Here is a 21948-nt window from a genome sequence, read left to right as displayed (position 1 = left end):
TTCACAATTTCAATAACTGATGCCTGAGGCAAGTGCTCAAAAAACTATAAACACTGCACTTGCCTCTTTCAACTATCAAGTAAAAAATAAAATAGGATGCTTACTCTATAAGAACAATGGAAGAAAATGTAAAGTTGCCCTTACTCCATATTTTTTAAAGATTTTATTTATTTATTTATTTATTTGCCAGAGAAAGAGAGAGAGAGTACACAAGCAAGGGGAGCAGAAGGCAGAGGGAGAAGCAGACTCCCTGCTGAGCAAGGATCAGTTGTAGGACTGGATTTCAGGACTCTGGCTGGGAACATGACCTGAGCCGAAGGCAGACACTTAACCGACTGAGCCACCCAGGTATCCCACAATTATTCAATATTTATGAAACAATCCAAGTTAAATTAAAAAGTAATTCTCTTTCTTAGGACTTAATTTGCTGTTCTTCTCTCTTAATTTGTATTTTACAGATATTTTGAGACATAAAACAAGTTCTACAAGTGTTCATCCAAAATTTTTTGTATATTTCCCATTTATTACTGTATTTTTTAATCCCCTTGAAATTTTGTATTTTCAAATCACAGGTAATTATATAAGAATAAGGCTCTTCTCCATTCGGTCTTCCACCACCATTTGATACCACGGATTTTTCTTAGATAAAATTGATGATGATCACTCCTTTTAAATGCATAATAGCTGTTAAGCTCTTGACAAGAATCAGGTCAAGTTTATCTCCTATGTGATATAAGTCTTAGAGAGCTATCAAACAGTAACCTAGGACATAAATAATACAGATGCACAACAGACATTTATTTGTGAATAAAAAATAAAAGTAAAGAGCAGAGTTTGTGTTATAGAAAATTATGGTTTCACTATCCATTATTTTCTTCATAAATGGAGCCTAATTTCACTGGGAAAAAAAAAAAACCTAAGCATTTGCTAATGCTGTGGTTTATCCCAAAAGTTGCTTAGATGAGATCATTCAATCCTTCATTCATTTTATGAAACCAGTTACTCATGGTTACTCAATTTCTTTCTTATTGGACCCTAACAAAGGGGTCCAATAAGACCCCTACCATTCACTAGGCTCACTTTTCTCAAAGGTTAAAATACTCCATGAACCACTACATAATTGTGAAAGTCTGTCCTGGTCATATGAATAAATCCAGCAACATGACCAAAAGTTCCCAGGGAGGGAGTGGGGAGTCCTAAATTTTAATCTGCTCATTGCAACTAACTAGCTGAGAAAAACTCAGCCAATTGTTCCATCTCAGATCTCTACTCCAAATAAAGAGACATAGATTAGATAGATGATAGATAGATGATAGATAGATAGATAGATAGATAGATAGATAGATAGATAGATAATAGATTTTTTTTAAATAAAAGAGCAGTTTTCTAATGCAACTGTTCTTAAGACATGTTTCAAAGCACTAAGTTGCTTCACAAAAAGTTTGGGCAATTCTGAGTCTGGCAGTCCTGTACAATCATCTTGGAGACTAACAAGGAACATTAACAGAGTAAAGGTTCTGAGAATTCCTGCAGTTCTGCCTAACTTTGTACAACCCACACAGAATGTTTTACATTTTTTTTGTAAGCTAACACCCCTAAACATCTGTAGAGCCTGCATTGAGAAATGCTGCACTAGTGATTTTCAAACTATGTTTTGCAAAATCATCTTAGGGTTTGCCAAGAAACCACAGTGAGGGAAAGCAAGGACACAAAGAGGAAGCAGTCAGCAGGGAAGACTTGGGTTCCCCTCCCTCACTTCAATCTTTTTTACTTTTGGGCCTCAACATACATCACTCTGAAGAAAGGAATCCATGACTTTAAAAAATATATTTTGTTTCTAAAATTATCTGACTTAAAAATAATTTATTCTAGTCTGAACTGACATGTTGAATTAATTTATCATGAGAGTGTCCAGAGAGGGTCCACAGTATTTTTAAGACAGGTTCTTACGGTAGGTTGAATTATAGGTTATGTCATTCCCTCCCTACTCTTGCTGTGCCTTCCTGGAAGCAAAATTCACTTCCTGCCCCACTGATTAGGGCTGAGCCATCTGACCTGCTTTGATAAAGAGGATGTGAGGGTCTAATGTATTTGTGTGGTTTACTTATACACGACCCCGCCCCCCCTTGACTTCTCATCACCATGAGAAGAGTATGCCCTAGAAAATGGTTGCTTACCAGCCAAAGCCCAGAAATTAGAAGACACATGAAGCTCAGTTGATACCAACAAAGCCATGGCCAACTCAAAGCCCTCATGCAACATGAGAAAGAAATTAATGTTTATTTTCGTAAACCTCTCAAATTGAGGGATTATTTGTTGACATTCAAAAGATAAAGTTCTAAATCAAATCTATGCTAATCTAATTCTGAATCAAATGTCTGCAAAATTACCCTTGAATAGCATTAGGCTAGATAATTGGGTTTAAGATAAGAGTTGCTGAAAAAAAAAAAAAAAAAAGATAAGAGTTGCTGAATTCACTAACAGTTTTGCAATTACTTTGTATAACTTTAAGAAAGTACAATAATGCTATATTTCCTCTCTTTATACTCAGATCCCATTCTTTACCCTCCAAAACTAAATATTTTACCCTCCATGATTTATAGAGCAATCAATAGTTAACAACAAGGCCAATAAAACTAAACTGTATATAGTTTTCCATGAGGGGAATTCAAAGGATATTCCCTTTGTTCATAAAATCAAATACTGCTTTGGGGCTGGCATTTAATAAGAAAAATTTGTAAATGCATTATCCATGCCTATAATTGTTTTCAGACAGCTTAATCAGGTCAAAAATTAAAAGTCAACTATGTTTAATCAACCTGTAAATCAAACAAGAGCCTTCCCAACAAACACAGGAAAAGCAGTCCAGAAAGGTAAAAAAAAAAGCAATATTCACTTCTATCCTAAAAATTGAAACCAGATCTACTAAAAACAGGTTCACTGGGAGTTAATAGGTTTTCACTTGACTCAAGTTATTTAAATTTACAGGACAATTAAATGAAATCAGTATCCCACAGTATTTGGAATGACTATGGAATTACTCTACTTACTAGAAAATACAGTTGGAAAAATACTTACCTCAGATTAAAATTCTACAAATAAGGTATCCAGCTATGGTCGTGTATAAGGAAATTAGTAATGAAAGACTTCTGGAAGTAATACATTCTTACTGAGTTAAACATGTGCATAGAAGGGCCATACAACCAAAAGGAGAATTGTGTAAGAATAACAAGAGACAATACAGCAGCAAGATTTCAAATTCCTAAGAAATAAATGTCAGTAATATATGCAAAGCTTAGAGTGCATGATCCTTTTGAAAAGAAATGAGAAAAGGATTTGTGATCTACAGACAGAGAGGAATTTCTCTTACTTAAATAATGAAAAATAATACTGTTTATTAAGCACCAACAATGTAGTGGGTGACGGGCACTGAGGGGGACACTTGACGGGATGAGCACTGGGTGTTATACTGTATGTTGGTATATTGAACACCAATAAAAAAATTAATTTATTAAAAAAAAAGCACCAACGATGTGACAATAAAAAGTTGAATAAAATAACATTTAAATAGGGAACAGCATCTGGTAAAGTATATAATATGCCCATTTTACGGATGAACAGATGAGAACTCCAAGAGCATTAAGTAACATGTTCTCACAACTATTAAAAAGTGGATTTTTTTTTTTAAGTGAAAGAGAGGATATACCACACAAATAAAAGAGAAACTATCAGGAATAATTACACACCAACAAAGTGGAAAACCTAGAAGAAATGGATAAATTTCTAAAAACATTCCCTACTAAGACTGAATCATGAAGAAACAAAAAATACGAACAGACCTATAACTAGTAAGGAGAATTAATCAGTAATATAAAACCTCCCAATAAGGAAAAACCCAGGACCTGATGCTTCACTGGTGATTTCTACCAAACATTTTAAAAAGAATTAATATCAATTCTTCTTAAACTCAAAAAAAAATAAAAGAAGGAACACTTCCAAATGTATTTTATAAGGTCAATTTCACTCTGATACCAAAGCCAGAAAATACACACTACAGAGAAAGAAAAGGAAAAATACTATTGACATAAAAATCCTCAGCAAAATACTAGCAAACCAAATTCAACAATACATGAAAAAGATAATATATCATCATAACCAAGCAGGATTTATTCTTGCAATGAAAAGAGGGTTCAACATACAAAAACCAATCCATATAACATACCACATTAACAGAATAAAGGACAAAAACCACATGATCTCAACTGATGCAGAAAAAGCATTTGAGAACATTCAACAGCCATTCATGATTAAAAACATTCAACAAACTAAAAACAGAAAACAACCCCAACATAGCAAAGGTCATATATGAAAAGTTCTTCATCAGATTCATTGCACAAAAATGTAAATACACTTAACATTACTGAACTGGACACTTAAAAATGGTAAAGATGGTACATTTTATATTAGGTGTTTTTTACCACAATTTTTAAAAGGTGGAGAGAGAATTCAAATTCAGTCTTTTTTTTTTTTTTTTTCACAGATGTTTTCCTGCAACATACACCTGGAAGTGGATGAAAGGAACAGCAAGCAATCCAGGTGGAATGATGGAAATGGCTAGGTGGGCAAGTGTCAATAGTTACATGTGTTTTGTTTTTTGTTTTTTGGTTTTTTTAGTTATATGTGTTAAATGAGAGTAACATAATAGGAAATCAGAATTGTTACATAAGTACCAAAACATATAGGAGCTCAAATGTCAGGATAAGTACCTTTATTTATAAGTGATTTAAATGACTCAATCCTTTTTCTTCAAAGATTTAGTACCTACTTGATTATCACTGTATTAGTTTGCTAGGATTGCTGTAACAAAATAACCACAAACTGGTCATTTTCTCACAATTCTGGAGACTGAAAGCCCAAGATCAAGATGTCAACAAGTTTGATTTCTCTTAAGGTCTCTTTCCTTGGCTTGCAGATAGCCTTTCTCTGTGAACATGCATCCCCGATGTCTCTTTCTAAATGTCCACATATCCTCTTCTTATAAAGACACCAATCAGACTGCATTAGCGCTCACCCTAACAGCCTCATTTAACTATAATTACCTCTTTAAAAGACCTATCTCCAAATATAGTCATGTTCTGAGGTAATGGGCGTTAGAACTTTAACACATGAATATAGGAGGAACACAATTCAGTCCATACCAATTACACATACGTTTTAATTTCCTAGTTAGTTGCACATGTGGTTTTTACAAAGGAAAAATGTTAACACTATGGACAAATAGTTCAGGGTCATACGTTAAAGCAGGGAAAATAAAAGAATGTAATTCTTTTATGTTCTCAGTATCACCAGCCACTTATGCTTCAAACCATATTTTCTGAGGCATTGACTATAGACAATTTCACAAATTATACATTTCTCCAGATCCAGCCTTTTTTGTTTGTTTGTTTGGTTGGTTGGTTGGTTAGCTGTTCTGCATTTTACTCAGTAATAGGAAAAAACATCAAAAATCAGACTGTCGGGGCCAAGTGAAAATTTGGAAGAATATCTCTATAATTCTACAAGTTTGTTCCCAAGAGATTTCACAACGTCCTTGGGGAAGTCTGAAAGCAAGACTTTTCCTCAAAAGGTTTTAATATTCTGGCCTGCAGACTTACTCTGGACTGGTAAGTCCCTAAGTATTTTTAAATCAAATTTAAAAGAAATCTACAATATCTCAAAAGTTTTCTGTAATATTCTAAGTGAAAATGTGATTTAATTTTGTCTCCTGGAAACCAGATATGCTTTTTCCCAGGTTCATTTCATAGTCATTTCTGTAATATATTCAACAGCCATTAACTTTATCTTCTGAATTTTTACCTGATTTAAATATTTATGAAAATTCTATGCTTGCACATACTAATTTTCTCAGTTGTCACTATCAGTAAACATTTATAAAAGACCAGCTGGATAAACGTCATTAGCTAAATACATACAAATATTATATTCTTCACATAAAAACAGCTCAGGAGCTATTTTTATTCAAGGACCTAATCAGTGTGTTTAAGTGCATGCGTGCGTGCGTGTGTGTGTGTGTGTGTGTGTGTATCAGCTTAGGTTCTCCGTGCGGAAATTGACAGAATTGAGGAAAACAATCCAACTCACAGCTTTCATAACTCTGAAGAGTTATGTACTAAATACATTCACTTTTAAATAATATAAGATCTAGTACATCTTTTAATCCATAAAATAGAAAAATATAGGACAATTTAGAACTGTTTTCTAAATGGATAAGAAAATTAGCTTGTTCAAATTTAAATAACATTTGAGAGACTAGTTCACCATACTAATAGAACATCTTTATATATATTTAAAATTTCTATTATAGTTTTTAAAACATAATCAAATTCATAAACTTTATACCCCAAATTTTTCTTCCTTGATTATAGCTTACAAATACTGACCTACTTTAAAAAGTTACATATTTCTATTTGTAAGTCAAAGTGTTGATTAAATATTTCATTTAATTTCCCTACTCTACCAATAGTATTCTTAAATACAGCTTCCTACATTAAAGGAAAAAGTTACTCCAGTTCAATGGGAGCATCAGAAAATCGAGTAATAATAGTCATACAATATTCAGATGAGATTATGAAAATGTTATTTTTCAAGTACATTGATGTCATGCCAGATTTCCCCCTATCAACTTGAAGATTCTGACACATTAATACTTTTCTACTTCCCTGAAAAGTCCAGAAAACAAACATTACCATGTCAGGAATATAAGAGGATACATCAAGGAAATACTGATGATGACCCATATGTTGCTCTTTAAAAAAAAAAAAAAAAAAAAACTTTCCTGAAAACACAGAGGAACCAATATTTTATGACTTCCAGATTAGTCTGGGACCCTTGTGTACATTAAAGTAGCATAAAATAGGACAGAGGGTAAGTTGAAGATAAATTGTATTTAAATGTCAACTTCCATCTAACATTTTAAACATCAACATCTTTTGGTTGATAGGGTCTTCCTAACAAAGTACTAGAGTACTAATACCAGGAAATATTCCTGCCAGACAGCCTAAGAAACTAAGCGAAGCTCAGGACAGACATTAGAATAAGCTTTCATTCTTTACATAAGACAAACATTTTCATCTCCTAATTGCTTCTCAGCCACGCAAGGTATTTCTGGACTATCTCTTATCGTCAATTCTATGACTTTATGAAATGTAAATTAATATTAGCATCAGATTAGGATGAAAATATCAGAATGAGATGAAAATATGGAGCCAAATACAAAGTTCATAAAAGACTCAAATAAAAGTGCTTTTAGTGGTTTTTGCCATTGCTTTCCTTCTTGAGTTAACTGTATTTTATAACTTATTTCTGTGCTTCTAATTCTCCATTAAAACATGAACAATTCTGCTTTTGGTCAGAAAGTCTCTCCTGCTGATACTCCTATCTAATCTTATAATGAAAAAAATGACATGTTTATGTATAAAAGCTGGTGTTCTGACTGCATTTGATGGCTGGCAGGACCTGGAAAGGAAACACTCTATCCAACAACCACATTACCAAAAAAAGCAAACTCCTTTTGCATGATTTATTCTTAATTCTTTTGAGCTTAGAGACCAAAATGTGATAAGAAGGAGGATTGCTTCTTACACCAGTTATGCTCCGCCTGCCTGTCTCAAGGCTCTCCTGTTATTTCAGCAATCACATTTATGTGGATGACTCTAGCTGAATCCTCCCCTGCCCTCCAGACCAACATATCAGTCTAATGTTTGACACTTCCACCTGGATGTTCAACTAACATGTCTGGCTCCAAATGTATTCAAAATGGAGCCTCTCTGCTCTGCCCTCCATGTACCTCCCTTCTCCCTACTCTGATAAATCTCCCTTCTCACTTTTCTATTTCCTATTTGCCCCCACTATCTGTCACCCATCTTTGAAATCATGTGTGGGTCCTTCCATTGCCTCCCACCCAGATTCCACATCAGCCCATCTTTTCCAAGCTAAGCTCAAAACCTCTAGTCTTTCCTTGGAGCAACTGGTCTATCTTCTGCTTAAAGATGTGCCTACCTGTGGGCACAGCTGACACAGGCTATTGCTCACCCATAAGGTGCTTTTATACAAATCAGAAAAGGCTCCACAGCTTCAAGACACTTGATATCCATCTGTCAGGGAATCTGTCATAATATAATATAATTAAACATTATCACAGTAATAAATATAGAAATATAAAAACAATACATATAGAAATACAGAGTTACCATTGAGTGACAACCTGTAAGCTTTGTAGTGCACAATCTTCACACAACATTGGGCAGCCCTGTGACCCTGCCATCCTTCAATTCCACACATTTTAATGACCCCTCATCACCTATGAAAAGAAAAATGCACACCCATCAATCTAATACAGGATATTCACCATGCTTGGCTTCAGCCTGCCCTTCCAGTATTATCTCCTATCTCTGAACTCTTCACATACCTATGCTCAACTCTAGCTGGCACACTTACTCAGAACTGACTATACTTGCCTATTATCTTGCCTTTAATCATTTGTCTGCCTGGTACACCCTTTCTCCTTTTTCCACCTGTAAATATCCTATCCATTTTTCATGTCATTTTTTTCTAAGAAGCCGTATCTTTTCCCCACCCCAAATAAGTGAACACTCATTCCTTTGAATGCCACTATATTTTGTTTATACCCGTTCTAATATGTGCAATATATGGTCTTTTATTAGCATTATTGGCTCATTTGATTGATCCTATACCAGATGGTAAATTTCTTAAAGTGGATATTTTGTCTCATTTTATATCTTCTGCAAAGCCAAATCTAGGGTTAATACAGAACAATTTTTTAATTCACTTAATTGAACTAAATCAGTCAGTCTCATTCTAAATAAGGATGCATTAAATTTTTGTGGTTAAAAGCTTTCCTTATTCCTTAAGAACCTTATCAATAAGAAATTTTCTTTTTTTATATTTTATTTATTTATGAGAGAGAGAGAGAGAGAGAGAGAGAGAGAGAGAGGCAGAGACACAGGCAGAGGGAGAAGCCGGCTCCATGCAGGGAACCTGATGTGGGACTCAATCCCGGGACTCCAGGATCACGCCCTGGACCAAAGGCAGGCACTAAACCGCTGAGCCACCCAGGGATCCCCAATAAGAAATTTTCTATTTTCTAGCTACTTGCCAAAAAATTAGAGTAATTATATTTCCAGACTGCATCATATTCCACTTGCTTTACTTCTCTCAGAGCTGAATAACAATCCAATACTATTAGACACATAACCCATAAGACATAACATTCACTGTTTCATTTTGCTCAACCAAGCAAGGTTAAATACGATTCCTTCTGTTTTTTGTCTTATAAAGTTAGCCTACCCTTCACTGTATAAGTCTTAATTTCCCCAACATATGCAATGTAAATAATATGAAAAGTCTTGCGGAGAAAGTAGGGAGTGTTTTCTTATTTGAAATGAAGTGGGGCACCTGGGTGGTTCAGTTAGTTAAGCATCTACCTTTGGCTCAGGTCATGATCCCAGAATCCTGGGATCAAGCCCCATCTCAGGCTCCTCGCTCAGCAGGGAATCTGCTTTTCCCTCTCCCTCTGCCCCTTCTAGACACTAGTGCTCACTCTCTCCTCTCAAATAAATAAAAAATCTTAATTTAAAACAAACAAACAAAACAGAGCAGATCCAGTTCACAAATAATTGTAAGACAGGAAGCATCTTCGGTCTTCCATCTGCTGGGACTATTAGGCCACTGTGGATTTTATCACTTTGCTGTTAAGACTGTACTTAAACAGTGCTAATGAAAAGTTGCTACCGTATTTGATTCAATTTAGATAACTTATAAATATGTGACAAATGCATGATTTTTAAAGATTATCCATGTATGCTTCTCAGGCCCAAGAATCAAAGACATGTATCAAACACTGGGTTCTGGATGTCAATTACAGATGGCGATGATCAATGATACAAAGAAACATATGGCGATGATCAATGATACAAAGAAACATATGCAAATGACACTGACAATATTTATAATTTAAAATCATTTTAAACTCCCTGCTCCATTGACTGAACCTAATAATCAAATACAGACACTTGCATTTGTTTGCCCCTGAGATGAAAGCAAAGGTTTATCTCTCAACACACCCAAATAAATTAATTTTCTATTTTTTTATTGTAATGAGATTACATTTCCCTTTTTGTTTTCACTCCTAGAAAGATTAGTTACCTGAGACTGAATTCCTACTTTCTAGGCCCCAAAATACATATGAATAATGTTAAAAAACTCACAGGGTGGTAATTTTCAATTACAGGGACTTAAAGTTTTGCTGGTCTCCAATTTCTACTAAAATCTGAAATTCCTCGATAACTTCTCTAACATGTGGCCATCTAATCTGCACCTTAATGTGTTTAATATTAGGAAGCACACCATTTCACAAAGGAGTCCTTTTCCCTAGAATTAATTCAAATTTCAGAAAGCCCTTTCTTATGATGTACTGAAATTTACCCCTTCTTTTAACTTCTCATTCATTCCTACTTCTTCCCTCTAGAGCTACAAATGATTTTTTTTAATTGCTCTTTCACATTATGGCCTCCTTTGAATATTTGATTAAAATTGCCTTGCCCTTCCTTAGTTTTTAATTGTAGCTCTATTACTTGCCAGCTTTATGAAGCATTCTGGCTTTATTTTTAAGATTTTATTTATTTATTTGAGAGAGAGAGATTAAGAGAAAGAAAAGGAGCAGAGGGATAAGCAGACTTCACACTGAACCCATAACCCAATGTAAGACTTGATCTCACATGACCTGAGCTGAAATCAAGAGTCAGACACTTAACTGACTGAGCCCCCCACCCCAGGGTATCCCTTATTCTGGCTTTAAATGCCTTTTAAAACATTAAATATCCTGGGAGGGGGTAGCCCCGGTGGCTCAGCGGTTTAGCGCCACCTTCAGCCCAGGGTGTGATCCTGGAGACCTGGGATCAAGTCCCACATCAGGCTTCCTGCATGGAGCCTGCTTCTCCCTCTGCCTGTGTCTCTGCCTCTCTATATATATGTTTCTCGATTAAATAAATAAAATCATAAATAAAATCATAAATAAATAAATAAATAATAAATATCCATCCTGGGAAAGTTACTATCTTTAAGCCTCAGAGTTTTCCCCCTGTAACATGGAGATGAAAACAGAATCTATCTCGTAGGGTTTACCTTAAGGATTTCATGAGAAAAAAACTAATAGAAGAACTTAGCACATTGTCACTGCCCCCTTGACTATTCTAAAAATCTCCTTTATTCAAATATCCTCTCAGTATCTTCTATGAGAAGCTGTCTTTCTCTCAGTCCATCACCATCCCTCCATTTTTGTTTTTGTTCAAATTGTTCTTTCACAATACCTTCTCCACCTGCCTGACAAAGAGAAAACAGCAGTGATGCTGCTATGACCCCAAATAGTTCTACAACTTGTGATACCACACTCAAGTCCTACTAATCCCTTTATTGAGGTCTACCTTCTCTACAGGCCAGAGCTCAGTACACTATTAAGAAGAACACAATGCTAACTAGAACTGTCCACTCTTGGAATTTCTTTTCCAGTGTCCTCATCCCAGCCTTTAATCCCCTCTCAGAACTGCAAAATGTAGATTATCACAGATACTCTTTTCTCTCCCAGCTTCCCCTAAGCCCCAACAGAAAATAGATAAATAAATGTACTTATTCCAGGGTGCCTGGGTGTCTCAATTGGTTAAGCATCCAACTCTTGATTTGGGCTCAGGTCATGATCTTGGAATCCTGGGATCAAACCCCACCCTGGGCCCCACACTCAGCAGGGAGTCTGCTTGAGGATTCTCTCCCTCTCCCTCTGACCCTTCTGCTCACATACTTTCTCTCTCTCTCTCTCTCTCTCTCCCTCCTTCCCTCCCTCCTTCCTTCTCTCAAATAAATAAATATTTTTCAAAATAAATAAAAAATAAATGCATGTACTCCATGTTCTTTTTTGTCAGTGTCCTTGTCTGATCAGGTATTGGATAGTTGATCTGACAAAGCACTTTTGCTGTTGAGCGAATAAGAACTAATAGTATTTTTTACCCTTTCAAGCAACAAAAAAAAAATACTAGATCTGAGACCAACTTTAGACCCCTGACACATGCTTGGAATGACTTTAACACTTTGAAAACACATGATTTTTCCTTTCAAGTATCTTAATAACTATGCTTATAAGTTTATTTCTCTTAGTTCTTCCAATTTGTCTTTCTTTTTATTTTAGAGACACAGAATGGAAGGGGAGTGACAGAGAAAGAGAAAGAGACAATCTCAAACAGACTCCTGATGAATGTGGAGCCCAATGAGGGGCTAGTTATCATGACCATGAGATCAGGACTTGAGCCAAAATCAAGAGTCAGATACTCAAATGAATGAGCCATTCAGGCGACCCCTTTAAGTTTTTTAGTGGTGTGTGTGTGTGTGTGTGTGTGTAGGACATCAAAGTCTTCCGTATCTGTTAATCAGAAGTGGTAACCTCCTTAGAATGACAAGAATGGCAATCTCAGACTAAAGGATGTTGGTATGATAGGGGCTTCTCAATAAGAAATCCTGTGACATATCTTAAGTAAAGGTACTTTCTCCCAAAAGCTCACAACATCTGTGGCTTAGTCCAGTTCTAAATACAAATCTATTCATGATCTCATGCTTTGAGCATACTTATACATAACAGATGCATTTCACAAATGCTGTTGCTGCTTTTGGGGGGTGAGTGTTCACTGTCAATAGATGATTATCTAAAGATTAAAAAATTAACTTTAAAAGAGAGAAAAATAAAGAGATGTCAAATGTACTAGGGCTACATACAGCAAGCCTCTCTTTCCTTGATATTTTCCTAATGCTTTCTTAAATGCTCAACTTCAAAATGGATCATTCAAAAAACTGAAAAGACCCTTTTAATCAAATAGATTTTTCAACCAACAGCAACAAAAGCACAACTTTCCTGTGTATTTTATGTATCCTCAAAACAGGAAATTACTTAAATTCCTCTAAAAGTTAGGCTATTCTCTAAACAGCATTGATTTCCTCAACCATTTCCATTTAGAAGTTGTCCATGCTATGAGATCACTCTTCAAAACAAATTTAAAGCAATATGTTCAGAGTGATTTTGCTCACATTAGTGGCTGGCTTTATTTACTGAGAAACACATTCTATTGGCTTGTTTTCTACTTTGAAAGATGTGGCAAATTGCAGAAACGTTCTTACAGAAATTGAAATGGAAAAAAAATAAAATCAATCAGTGACTCTAAGGACTGTTTCAGCTACTAAACAAGACATTTTGAGTCTTCTGTGCCACTCGTCATAAAGCAACCATTTTAAGTGGATCAAGTTGATAAAGAAGCTGATAAAACTAAGACATCAATAAAAGCCATCTTTTATTTTCACAAACATCCAAAATTCTCATTAAGAAAATGAGGCACATGATTATTATTATACATAAAAATTATAGAAACTGGGGCTCCTGGGTGGCTTGGTAAGTTAAGCATTTGCCTTTTGATTTGGGCTCGGGTCATGATTTCAGGATTGTGAGATCAAGCCCCAAGTCCAGGCTTCTCACTGGGCATGGAGCCTGCTTAAGATTCGCCTCTCCCATTCCCTCTGACTATTCCCCTTCCCCCTCTCCAAAAAATCATCATCATCATCATCATCATCATCATCATCAAAACAACACAGACACATCAAGAACAAAAGACATTAAAGAGTCCTCTTTTGTGGACCTTAGTGTGTGGTTAAGAGTTAAGAGAAATAAGAATATATAACAGGGCTGATAGCAGAGATGTTTCTGAAAATAATGTTAAAAGAAACCAATGATTTCACATTCTTAATTACTTTATGTTTAAGATTAAACCACTTTTTGAATCCATATTCTACACATTCTAAATGTGTCAATTTTTTGAGGCAAATAACAGTTTCCTATGTATTATCTTACTCTGTAGAAGCCTCTCTCAACCTGAAGATTCCTTTCCCTTTCCTCTCCCCTTTGGGACCCATATCACAGGACTTTACACAGTTACACTCTATCCTCATGGTCAGTCCTGAGCTGCTGAGACTTTAAAAAGGGATCACACATTATCAGTGGCTTATTCTGCAGCTCCTCATTTTATCCCTGACAAGTAATGTATTGAAAAAATTTTTGGACAGGTAGTCAGCAGCCTTGAGTGTCATATCAACTATACCACTTATTTACTGTTTGACTTTGGGCAAATCACTGAACCTCATATAACTTCAGATTTCTTGACTGCTTAATGAGAATAATACTTCATTCATTTGCTCATTCAAGTATTTACTAAGGGCCTATAAGCTAAGGCCAGATATGGCCTTAGACTAGACCTTGTCTCTGCCTTTGAAAAATTTATGGTTTAAAGGAGATTGACACATTTGAATTGACATGTAGAATACAGTGTAATAAATGTCAAGCAAAGGGGAGGACCCAATGACCTTTCTAAAAAGTAAACATTTCTCAGCATTACTGATAAAAGGATCCCTGGTACTTAAACTTGTAGCAAAACAGATAGAAATACGAGTCAGCTAACATAGCAGTCAAAATGAATACAAACCAAAAAATGAATTGGAAATTATTTGTTTATGGCTGCAAGAAGGGTATCATGTGACTATATGGCTGCACTTCAGAAGATGACTAAAAATGCATGCAAAATTTGGTGGGTACATTCATTTTTAGAAATAGGGCCCTTAGTTTTTTAGATTCTCAAAGAGTTCAATGACTCCCAAATCCTAAGAACCAAGCTTTCTAAGGTAGATTCATTTTGAACAAGTTGCAAGTTAAATGCTTGGAATCAACAATAAATAATAAATAAATCCAATATATAAACATATAAAATATGTGGAGATGTCTAGCAACTTTATCTCTTACAAGGACATGTGTAAAGAAAAGGTAGACTCATTTGCTATATAACTAATTTGATGTTCTCAAGCTATACACTGCTAGTTACCAAGAGAAAAAAAAAAAACAAAAACATTAATCTTTCCAAATAAAAGTGTGAAATTCCTTCTGGCCTAAAGGAATAGTTATACAAGTTACACATACATGCACACACACACACACACAGCACACACTAACACAGAATTCACAAGGATTCTCTCATACCCTCCATTCCCTCCAAATCCCTCACATGTCAGTGTAAACCATAAAGAACTAGGAGTTTTTAACTCAGTTCATATACCTAGAATCTCCTCTACTAATGTTGCATTTTAGTTCTGAATCAGGATATGTAACTCTGAGGTAAATGTGTAGAGTACCCTACAGGGGTACAGCAGGCTACCAGCACAGACATCTTTCCAAATTTCATTATAGTCATCTGAATGTTACTATAGCATCCCTCATCCCCATGCCACTGCCACAATATTCCCCAAGAAAAGGCAAAGACACTGCCCTTTGCTTCATTTCAAATCATTTTCTGAAAACAAATTATATTATCTAAATTAAATTCTAAATATGGAAATCACAGAATCCAAACTGGCCCAACTACATGACTTTAAATAAGTCAGAATCATAACCTCGATGAAAAAGTAACATCAGGACTTTAGGTCTTCCACTTGCAAGTTCATCATTCTTTCTATGATGCTTCTTGTCTTCTTAATTATGTCTTTGATACTTCATGAATTAGATTGCAATCCATATTTTAAAAACACTGGAGTTGAAGGTTAGTCACAGAGTACTTTCCATGTAATAGTCATACGCACAATAAATAACCCATACTACAGTCAAAATGATACTTTTAAAATACCTTAATTCACATAGTAAACATTTCCACAACATTTTGTATATATCAGGAACTACTCAAAGCATGTCACAAATATTAATTATTTTGATCCTTTCTCTAATCTCACATTGCAGATACCATGATCATGCCATTTTATGGTAAGAGAGCACAGACAGAGAGAAAAAATAATTTGCCCAAAGTCACCCAGCTAACAGGTCAGGGAGCCAAGATTCCTCTGAGGCAGTCTAGCTCCATGGTCCACAAGCTCATGCCTGAAAACATCCATTATCTTCCCATCTCACACAAAAGTCAAAGTCCCTACAATGTCTTACTATCCCACATATCTCTGGTTTACCTCAGACAAACCAAGCAGTCTCCCACCTCAGGGTCTTTGAGCTGTCCCTCCGCAGAACACTCTTCCTCCATACACACCTTTAGCTTGCTCTCTTGTCTTCCCTATTTCATACCTTGATATTGCCCACCTTCCTTATTCTGTCTTTCCTCTGGAGCACTTATTATCACCTTAATATGTATTTGTTTGCTTTTGTCTATTCTTCCTACCCCCATTTAAAATGTAAGCTCCATGAAGCAAAGGCTTCATGTATCTCCAATGCTGTATCTCCAGTGCCTGGACAGTTAGTTGCTGGCTTGCAGTGGGCATTCAATTACCATCTGTTGGACAACCAAATAATGATTTACGAATGTGTAGAAGATTCATACATATGTGAAACAAAAGGAAGTAAGAAATGTTGATTCTAGGGGCACCTGGGTAGCTCAGTTGGTTAAGTGTCGTCTTTGGCTCAGGTCATGATCTCAGGGTTCTGGGACTGAGCCCCACATTGGGTTCTCTGCTCAACAGGGAATCTGCTTCTCCCTTACATTCTCCCTCTGTGCTTTCTCTCTCCCAAGTAAATAAATAAAATCTTTTAAAAAATGTTGACTCTACTCTGTCTAGCCTGCTTTTTTAGCTTCAGTGCTATGTGACCTGAAATTTTTACTCTGTTGTTTGCATTTTCTTCAAAAGGATCCAGACTACAAAGTGATTCAAAGTATATGGAAAATTATACTTGTAATATAATAGGCCAATGTTAGACATAAGATAATACTAAAGTATTTGTGGAGAATTATTCAGCTTTCTCATAGTTTAGCTAAAACTTAAGTGTAACTTTAAATAATTTATGATAAATATTACTAGTAAAAATCATCAACATAAATATTCTATTGTCAGTGAATTATAGAGTAAAAACTGACAAAAACTTATATGTTGCTGATAGAATTTATAGTCATAAGAACAAAGCAAGAATTATATTTTGTACAAATAAAAAAAGTAACAAAATTGACAGTAGTTAAGTCTGTACATTTTTTTCACTTAAAGATATTTAGATAGCTTTTATAAGCTTAGCACCATTCTAAGAACTTTTTAAAAAGGAATTTATTAACCCTCATCAGAGAATTAATCATAGAATTATAATAGGATATTATAAGATGCCCCGTGAGTTATATGCTATTTTTTTACAGATTAGAGCAGTAATGCACAAGGAAGTTAAGTAATTTATCCCAAACAACACAGAAGGCAGTGGCAGAGGCAGGTTTGGAATCTATCAATTTAGTCCTAAAGTCCTTTCCATATACCTCTCCCCTTCTAATAAGTCTTTATTATTAATTAGAAAATTATAGAATATTTACTTCTTCTTATTGGAATTTAGATCTGAAAATTTTGACACAAGCATATTGAGCTTGTTAAAAATAATAGCCACAAAACAAAACTCACAATGACCAAAGCTGAAATCAGAGCAATATAATATGAACAAAACAATTAAATTTGTATACATTTCTGTATTACATTTATACAAAAAAGCAGTTGATTGTAGTGAAAATAATTTCTGAAAAATAAATCAAAGGACGCTGTACAAAATGGTTACCAAAAATAAGTTTTATGAAATTTGCTCTTCTATACCAGCAAGGGTGGGTTAAAAAAAGGTATGGTAAGTTAATAGATGACAATTACAATCATTTCAGTTGTTTGATGCTGGAAAGTTTATTTTTCAGTCATGTCTATCATATTCTGACAGAGCTTTGGGCACTAATTGTCCTCTCTCAGGACTTTCATCACCTAGAGTGCTATTGGTTGAGGTCATAAGCATCATCTCTCTTATTTCATTGGCTACAGCCAAGTTACATGGCTGTATCCACCTTCAAGCAGGTGGGGAAGTGCCATTTCCTGGTGTGCCCAGAAATAGAGGGGAATCACTTGTTACTAAACAAGTTTTCAGTCAAGATTTAGTAGTTTGTAGTTCCCAGATAAACACACAAATCAATACTCAGTTTACAAGGAAACAGGCAGCAGGAAATGGCTGTAGGGTAGGCAACCAACATTTTCCATCACCATCAAGGCTGGAAATAATAATAAGCATGACAATAGTAGTTAATGTTCAATGAGAACTCACAAAATGCCCAGGACTGTGCTTTGTATTTATCATTTAATTCCAAATCACACAAGATAATTGGTTTTTTGTCTATCTTATAAAAGAAAAATCTGAAGAACAGGGAAATAAAATAGAGCTAGTAACTATTGGAGTTAGGTCAAGAACTTAGACAATCTGATAAATATTTTCTTTTAAAACTGCTCCTCCATACTGTTTTTCCTACTGTGCCTCTCTTCTGAATAGCTCATGATTCAAGTTTAGAGCACTTTATCTCTGGATATTACAGGTTTTGCAACAGTATTCATCAGTGGATTTTGTGTGCAAAATAGAATTTGACCCTGGTGGTTTAGCTATAACTGGAAAAGACAACTTCCACAAAATTTTCTCATAAAGCCTGTTGCCAAGATTGTTGAGAACAGCATGTGTTTTTCCAGATTACAGTGATAAGAAGGTCGATGTTGCTGAGAGCTGCAAGTCTTGACGAGGCAGCACATCTCAAGGAGAGGGGATATTTTTGCTGGCCTCCACAAAAGCCTGTGCATCAGCTTCTTGGTGGGGGGAGCTGGCTGAGAGTACTAGGAAACCACACTGATGAGATTCATGCTGTTGGAAGGGCCATCAACAGGAAATGGTCAATAGATGGCCCTAAATCCACTGAGTTTGCAGAGGGGTGCTGCTGCAATAGTCTGGACATCATCATGCTGTCAATTCACTTGAATGCTAAAGGGGGAATAACTGAAGGAAAAGGAGTCTCTGCCTAAATGAGCTGTATTCAAATTACTCACCCACAGCTTGGAGTTTATACATCATGCCAGGAAAAAAATGTAACTATTACAGTGTCCAATATCTGCTGAGCTATACATCTCTTTAACAGGTGCTTATTGTCATGGGCTGGTAGGCCCTGATGATAATGGCCTCCAGTCATTGTCCCCACCACACAGACTCTCTTTATCTTTCCTGTCTTGCATCGGGTTCCTTCAAGTCCACGTGATCTCTTTCAACACAGTGTATACTCATTGGATCCTTTCTCTCACTCATAGAGTGCAAAGAACTCTGTAAAGAGGTCCTCAGAAATATTTGCTCAGGTTATTCATCATGCAAAAGCTGGTCTGCTAATCATCCCCATGATAACCAAGGGGCTTCAAAAGGTTTCCTCACCTATCCTGGAAGCCTGGGCTAGGATGCACCAAATTCCCTTCTTCTTGGGAGGTGGGAGTGAAGGAATACAAAGCAGGATTTGGATCTCTGTCATTTTTATATAACCATACATTTTGTTGATTTTGGCAGGCCTGCAGGACTTTGGATTTTGATATCCAAAGCCAAGCTTTTGAATTTTAAAGTACCTTATTTGTTTCAAGAACTTGGTTTTCAAGACTTTTACTTCTGCACTGAGTTTCAAAATCCATTTATCAGTCCAAATGACATCCCCTTTCTAAGCTATATACCATGCCCTCTCTCCGTGAGCAGCCTATAAAGTTATATTGTGGAGAAAAGGTAATAGGTTCCAAGTTGCTCAGTGGAAAAGAAGAAAAGTGGGGTCAAGAACTCTCACTAATGTTTCTCAGAATATTATTTGTTGCATATGCTTTCTAGAATACTGAGTGTTTCACCCTATTTTGAGGTTAGTCTAATAATTATAATAGCCATATTTATGTAGCACTTACTCAGTACTAGCACCTTAGATGACTTTATCTTCTAATCCCCAAAAAACTCTTATGAGTTAGCTTTTATCTCCTTTCACAGATAATAAAAGGGAGTCTTGGATACATTTAATAACTTAGACAAGTTCACACAGGTAGTAGATGGTGGAGCCAGGCACTATGTTAGACTCTGGATGTACAAAGATTAATGATGCAAGGATGAATAATACAAAGATGAATGTACCATCTAATGTAGACATAAGACATTTCAACGGATCCTGAGAGTCCACATGGCCAGGACTGTTACTAAGGTTTACACATATAGATGAGGTATTTGACCAAGGATTTTGGAAGACTTACTAAAAAAAAATTACTAAAAAGAAAAATAAGTAGAAAGTTTAGACAAGTGCAAGGAATGAGAGAGGAAGAAAAGGAAAGGGTATTTCAGTTACAAAAATAGCATCAACAAAAGTTCAGAGGCAAGCTGAAATAGAATGGTTTGCTCCTTGTTTAGGACTATTTCTCCACTTATCAACTATTGTGTAATAAGCCACCTGAAAACTTCGTGTCTTGTAACAGTAGTTATTTTGCTTATGAACTTGTATTGTGTACAGGGCTTTGTGGAGACACCTCATCTCTGCTCTGCATGGCATCATCTGCAACAGCTCAAAAGCTGGGCTAGAATCAGGTGAAAATTCACTCTTAGGTGAATTGATAATGGCAGTGAGCTGAGACCTTAGCTTGGTCCATGAACTGATAAACCTACCCCTGTTCTGTCCCTGTGGCTTGAGCTTTCTCACAACATGGTCACCAGGTTGCAAGGGTGGACATCCTGAGAGACACTAAAGAAGGTGGAAGCCATATCACATTTTTTGACTGAGTCTGATAAATCCCGCAGTTGTCACTTCCAGCACATGCTCTTTGTCAGAACAGCCACAAAATGCCACCCAATTTCAAAGAGAGAAGCAAAGACCTCATCATCCCTTGAGGGAGTATGGCAAGGTTTTGGAAAAGCACATGGAACCATAAATATGGTTGTAATCTTTTTTAAAATATACAATCCAACACAACTCTAAACATAAAACACTATAAAATGCAGATAGTCATCCCCTGTAACAGTGCTCTTTCCTGATCTAATCACACCATTAGCTGTATGAGGTCATCAATTTACTCATTGCTTACTAGGAAGGGATTATCGGCATAAAGTCAAGAAAATAATTTAAGTCATTCACAAGGCATCAACATGGCTTATCCATACAGTAGACTGGGCACAGGGAAACACTGTCTTCCTACACAAAATGCTTGTGTTACCTTGGCTACATGGCAAAAAATATAGTCATGAACTCTGTGCAACAAAGATTTAACTAAAACTTGTGTCTAAAGGTTTGAATTTCATTCTTGCAATTGAACAAACATTTTGAGGTACTTTTCCTAGGTTGCTACAGATAACTCTACTTCTCTAGACAGTTATCTGTAAGTCTTGACCAAGAATCCCTAATGATTTTTCAGAATCATTTCAGGAAAGGTTTTATTGTTTGTGGAAATGTTCTCAGAATGGCTTGAATGCTTTCAGCTTCATCTCACTTACTGGATACAACTATCACAGCTCCAGGCCATTGAATTTTAACAGTCACCTGTTAAGACCATGTCCCATCGTGCCCAGAGTCCAGGTGGCTCAGCAATGAAAGGTAACTTGGGACAAAGATAAAAAGAATAGAGCCCTCTTATCTAGAAAAATGTAACTGCGTTTTCAGGTTCTTAACCACCTCCCCTCCCCTCTCCATGGGATCATCAGAGACCCGAAACAGAGAAGCAATGATTTTTACTGTCTTCCACCGTGATGAGAATCAAGTAATGGTGAGCAAATCCAGACACGGGCTCTGTTACCAAGCAATTTACATCTTGGGAGGAAGGACAAAGGTTAATCAAGGAGTCACAGAAAAAAGGAATGTGACTGAGAAGACGAAAAATGCTATGAGGTAAAGCACCTAGGAGCGCATATTATAAAGAAGCTGGAAGTGACAAGTTGAGCCACAGCTGAAGCATGGGTATGAGCTAACCTGCAGTCAGAGGTGAGAGGGGCAAAAGGAGGGAGGGAGGGAGGGTAGGAGGGTTCCAGAAATAACAAAT

At 36.0% G+C, this 21948-nt stretch overlaps 1 long non-coding RNA gene across 18 annotated transcripts in view; it reads right to left on the bottom strand.

Annotated features, from left to right (window-relative positions):
• The window catches only part of LOC140608891 (uncharacterized), a 238667-nt gene that overhangs the window by 185399 nt on the left and 31320 nt on the right, over nucleotides 1–21948 (bottom strand). Inside the window, exon 2 of one of the 18 annotated variants that reach the window (XR_012010888.1) lies at nucleotides 8250–8359. The exons of 15 other annotated variants lie outside the window; for them this stretch is intronic. This is a non-coding gene — a long non-coding RNA (uncharacterized lncRNA). Of the gene's footprint in view, nucleotides 1–8058; nucleotides 8170–8249; nucleotides 8360–21948 lie in introns of those variants that run through there. 2 more of the 18 variants (XR_012010890.1, XR_012010889.1) reach the window with 2 other exon arrangements.

Source organism: Canis lupus, chromosome 18, assembly GCF_048164855.1.
Source record: "Canis lupus baileyi chromosome 18, mCanLup2.hap1, whole genome shotgun sequence".
Classification (NCBI taxonomy): Eukaryota; Metazoa; Chordata; class Mammalia; order Carnivora; family Canidae; genus Canis; species Canis lupus.
The sequence above is the reverse complement of the archived record's forward strand: the minus strand, read 5'-3'. Positions and strand labels throughout refer to the sequence as shown.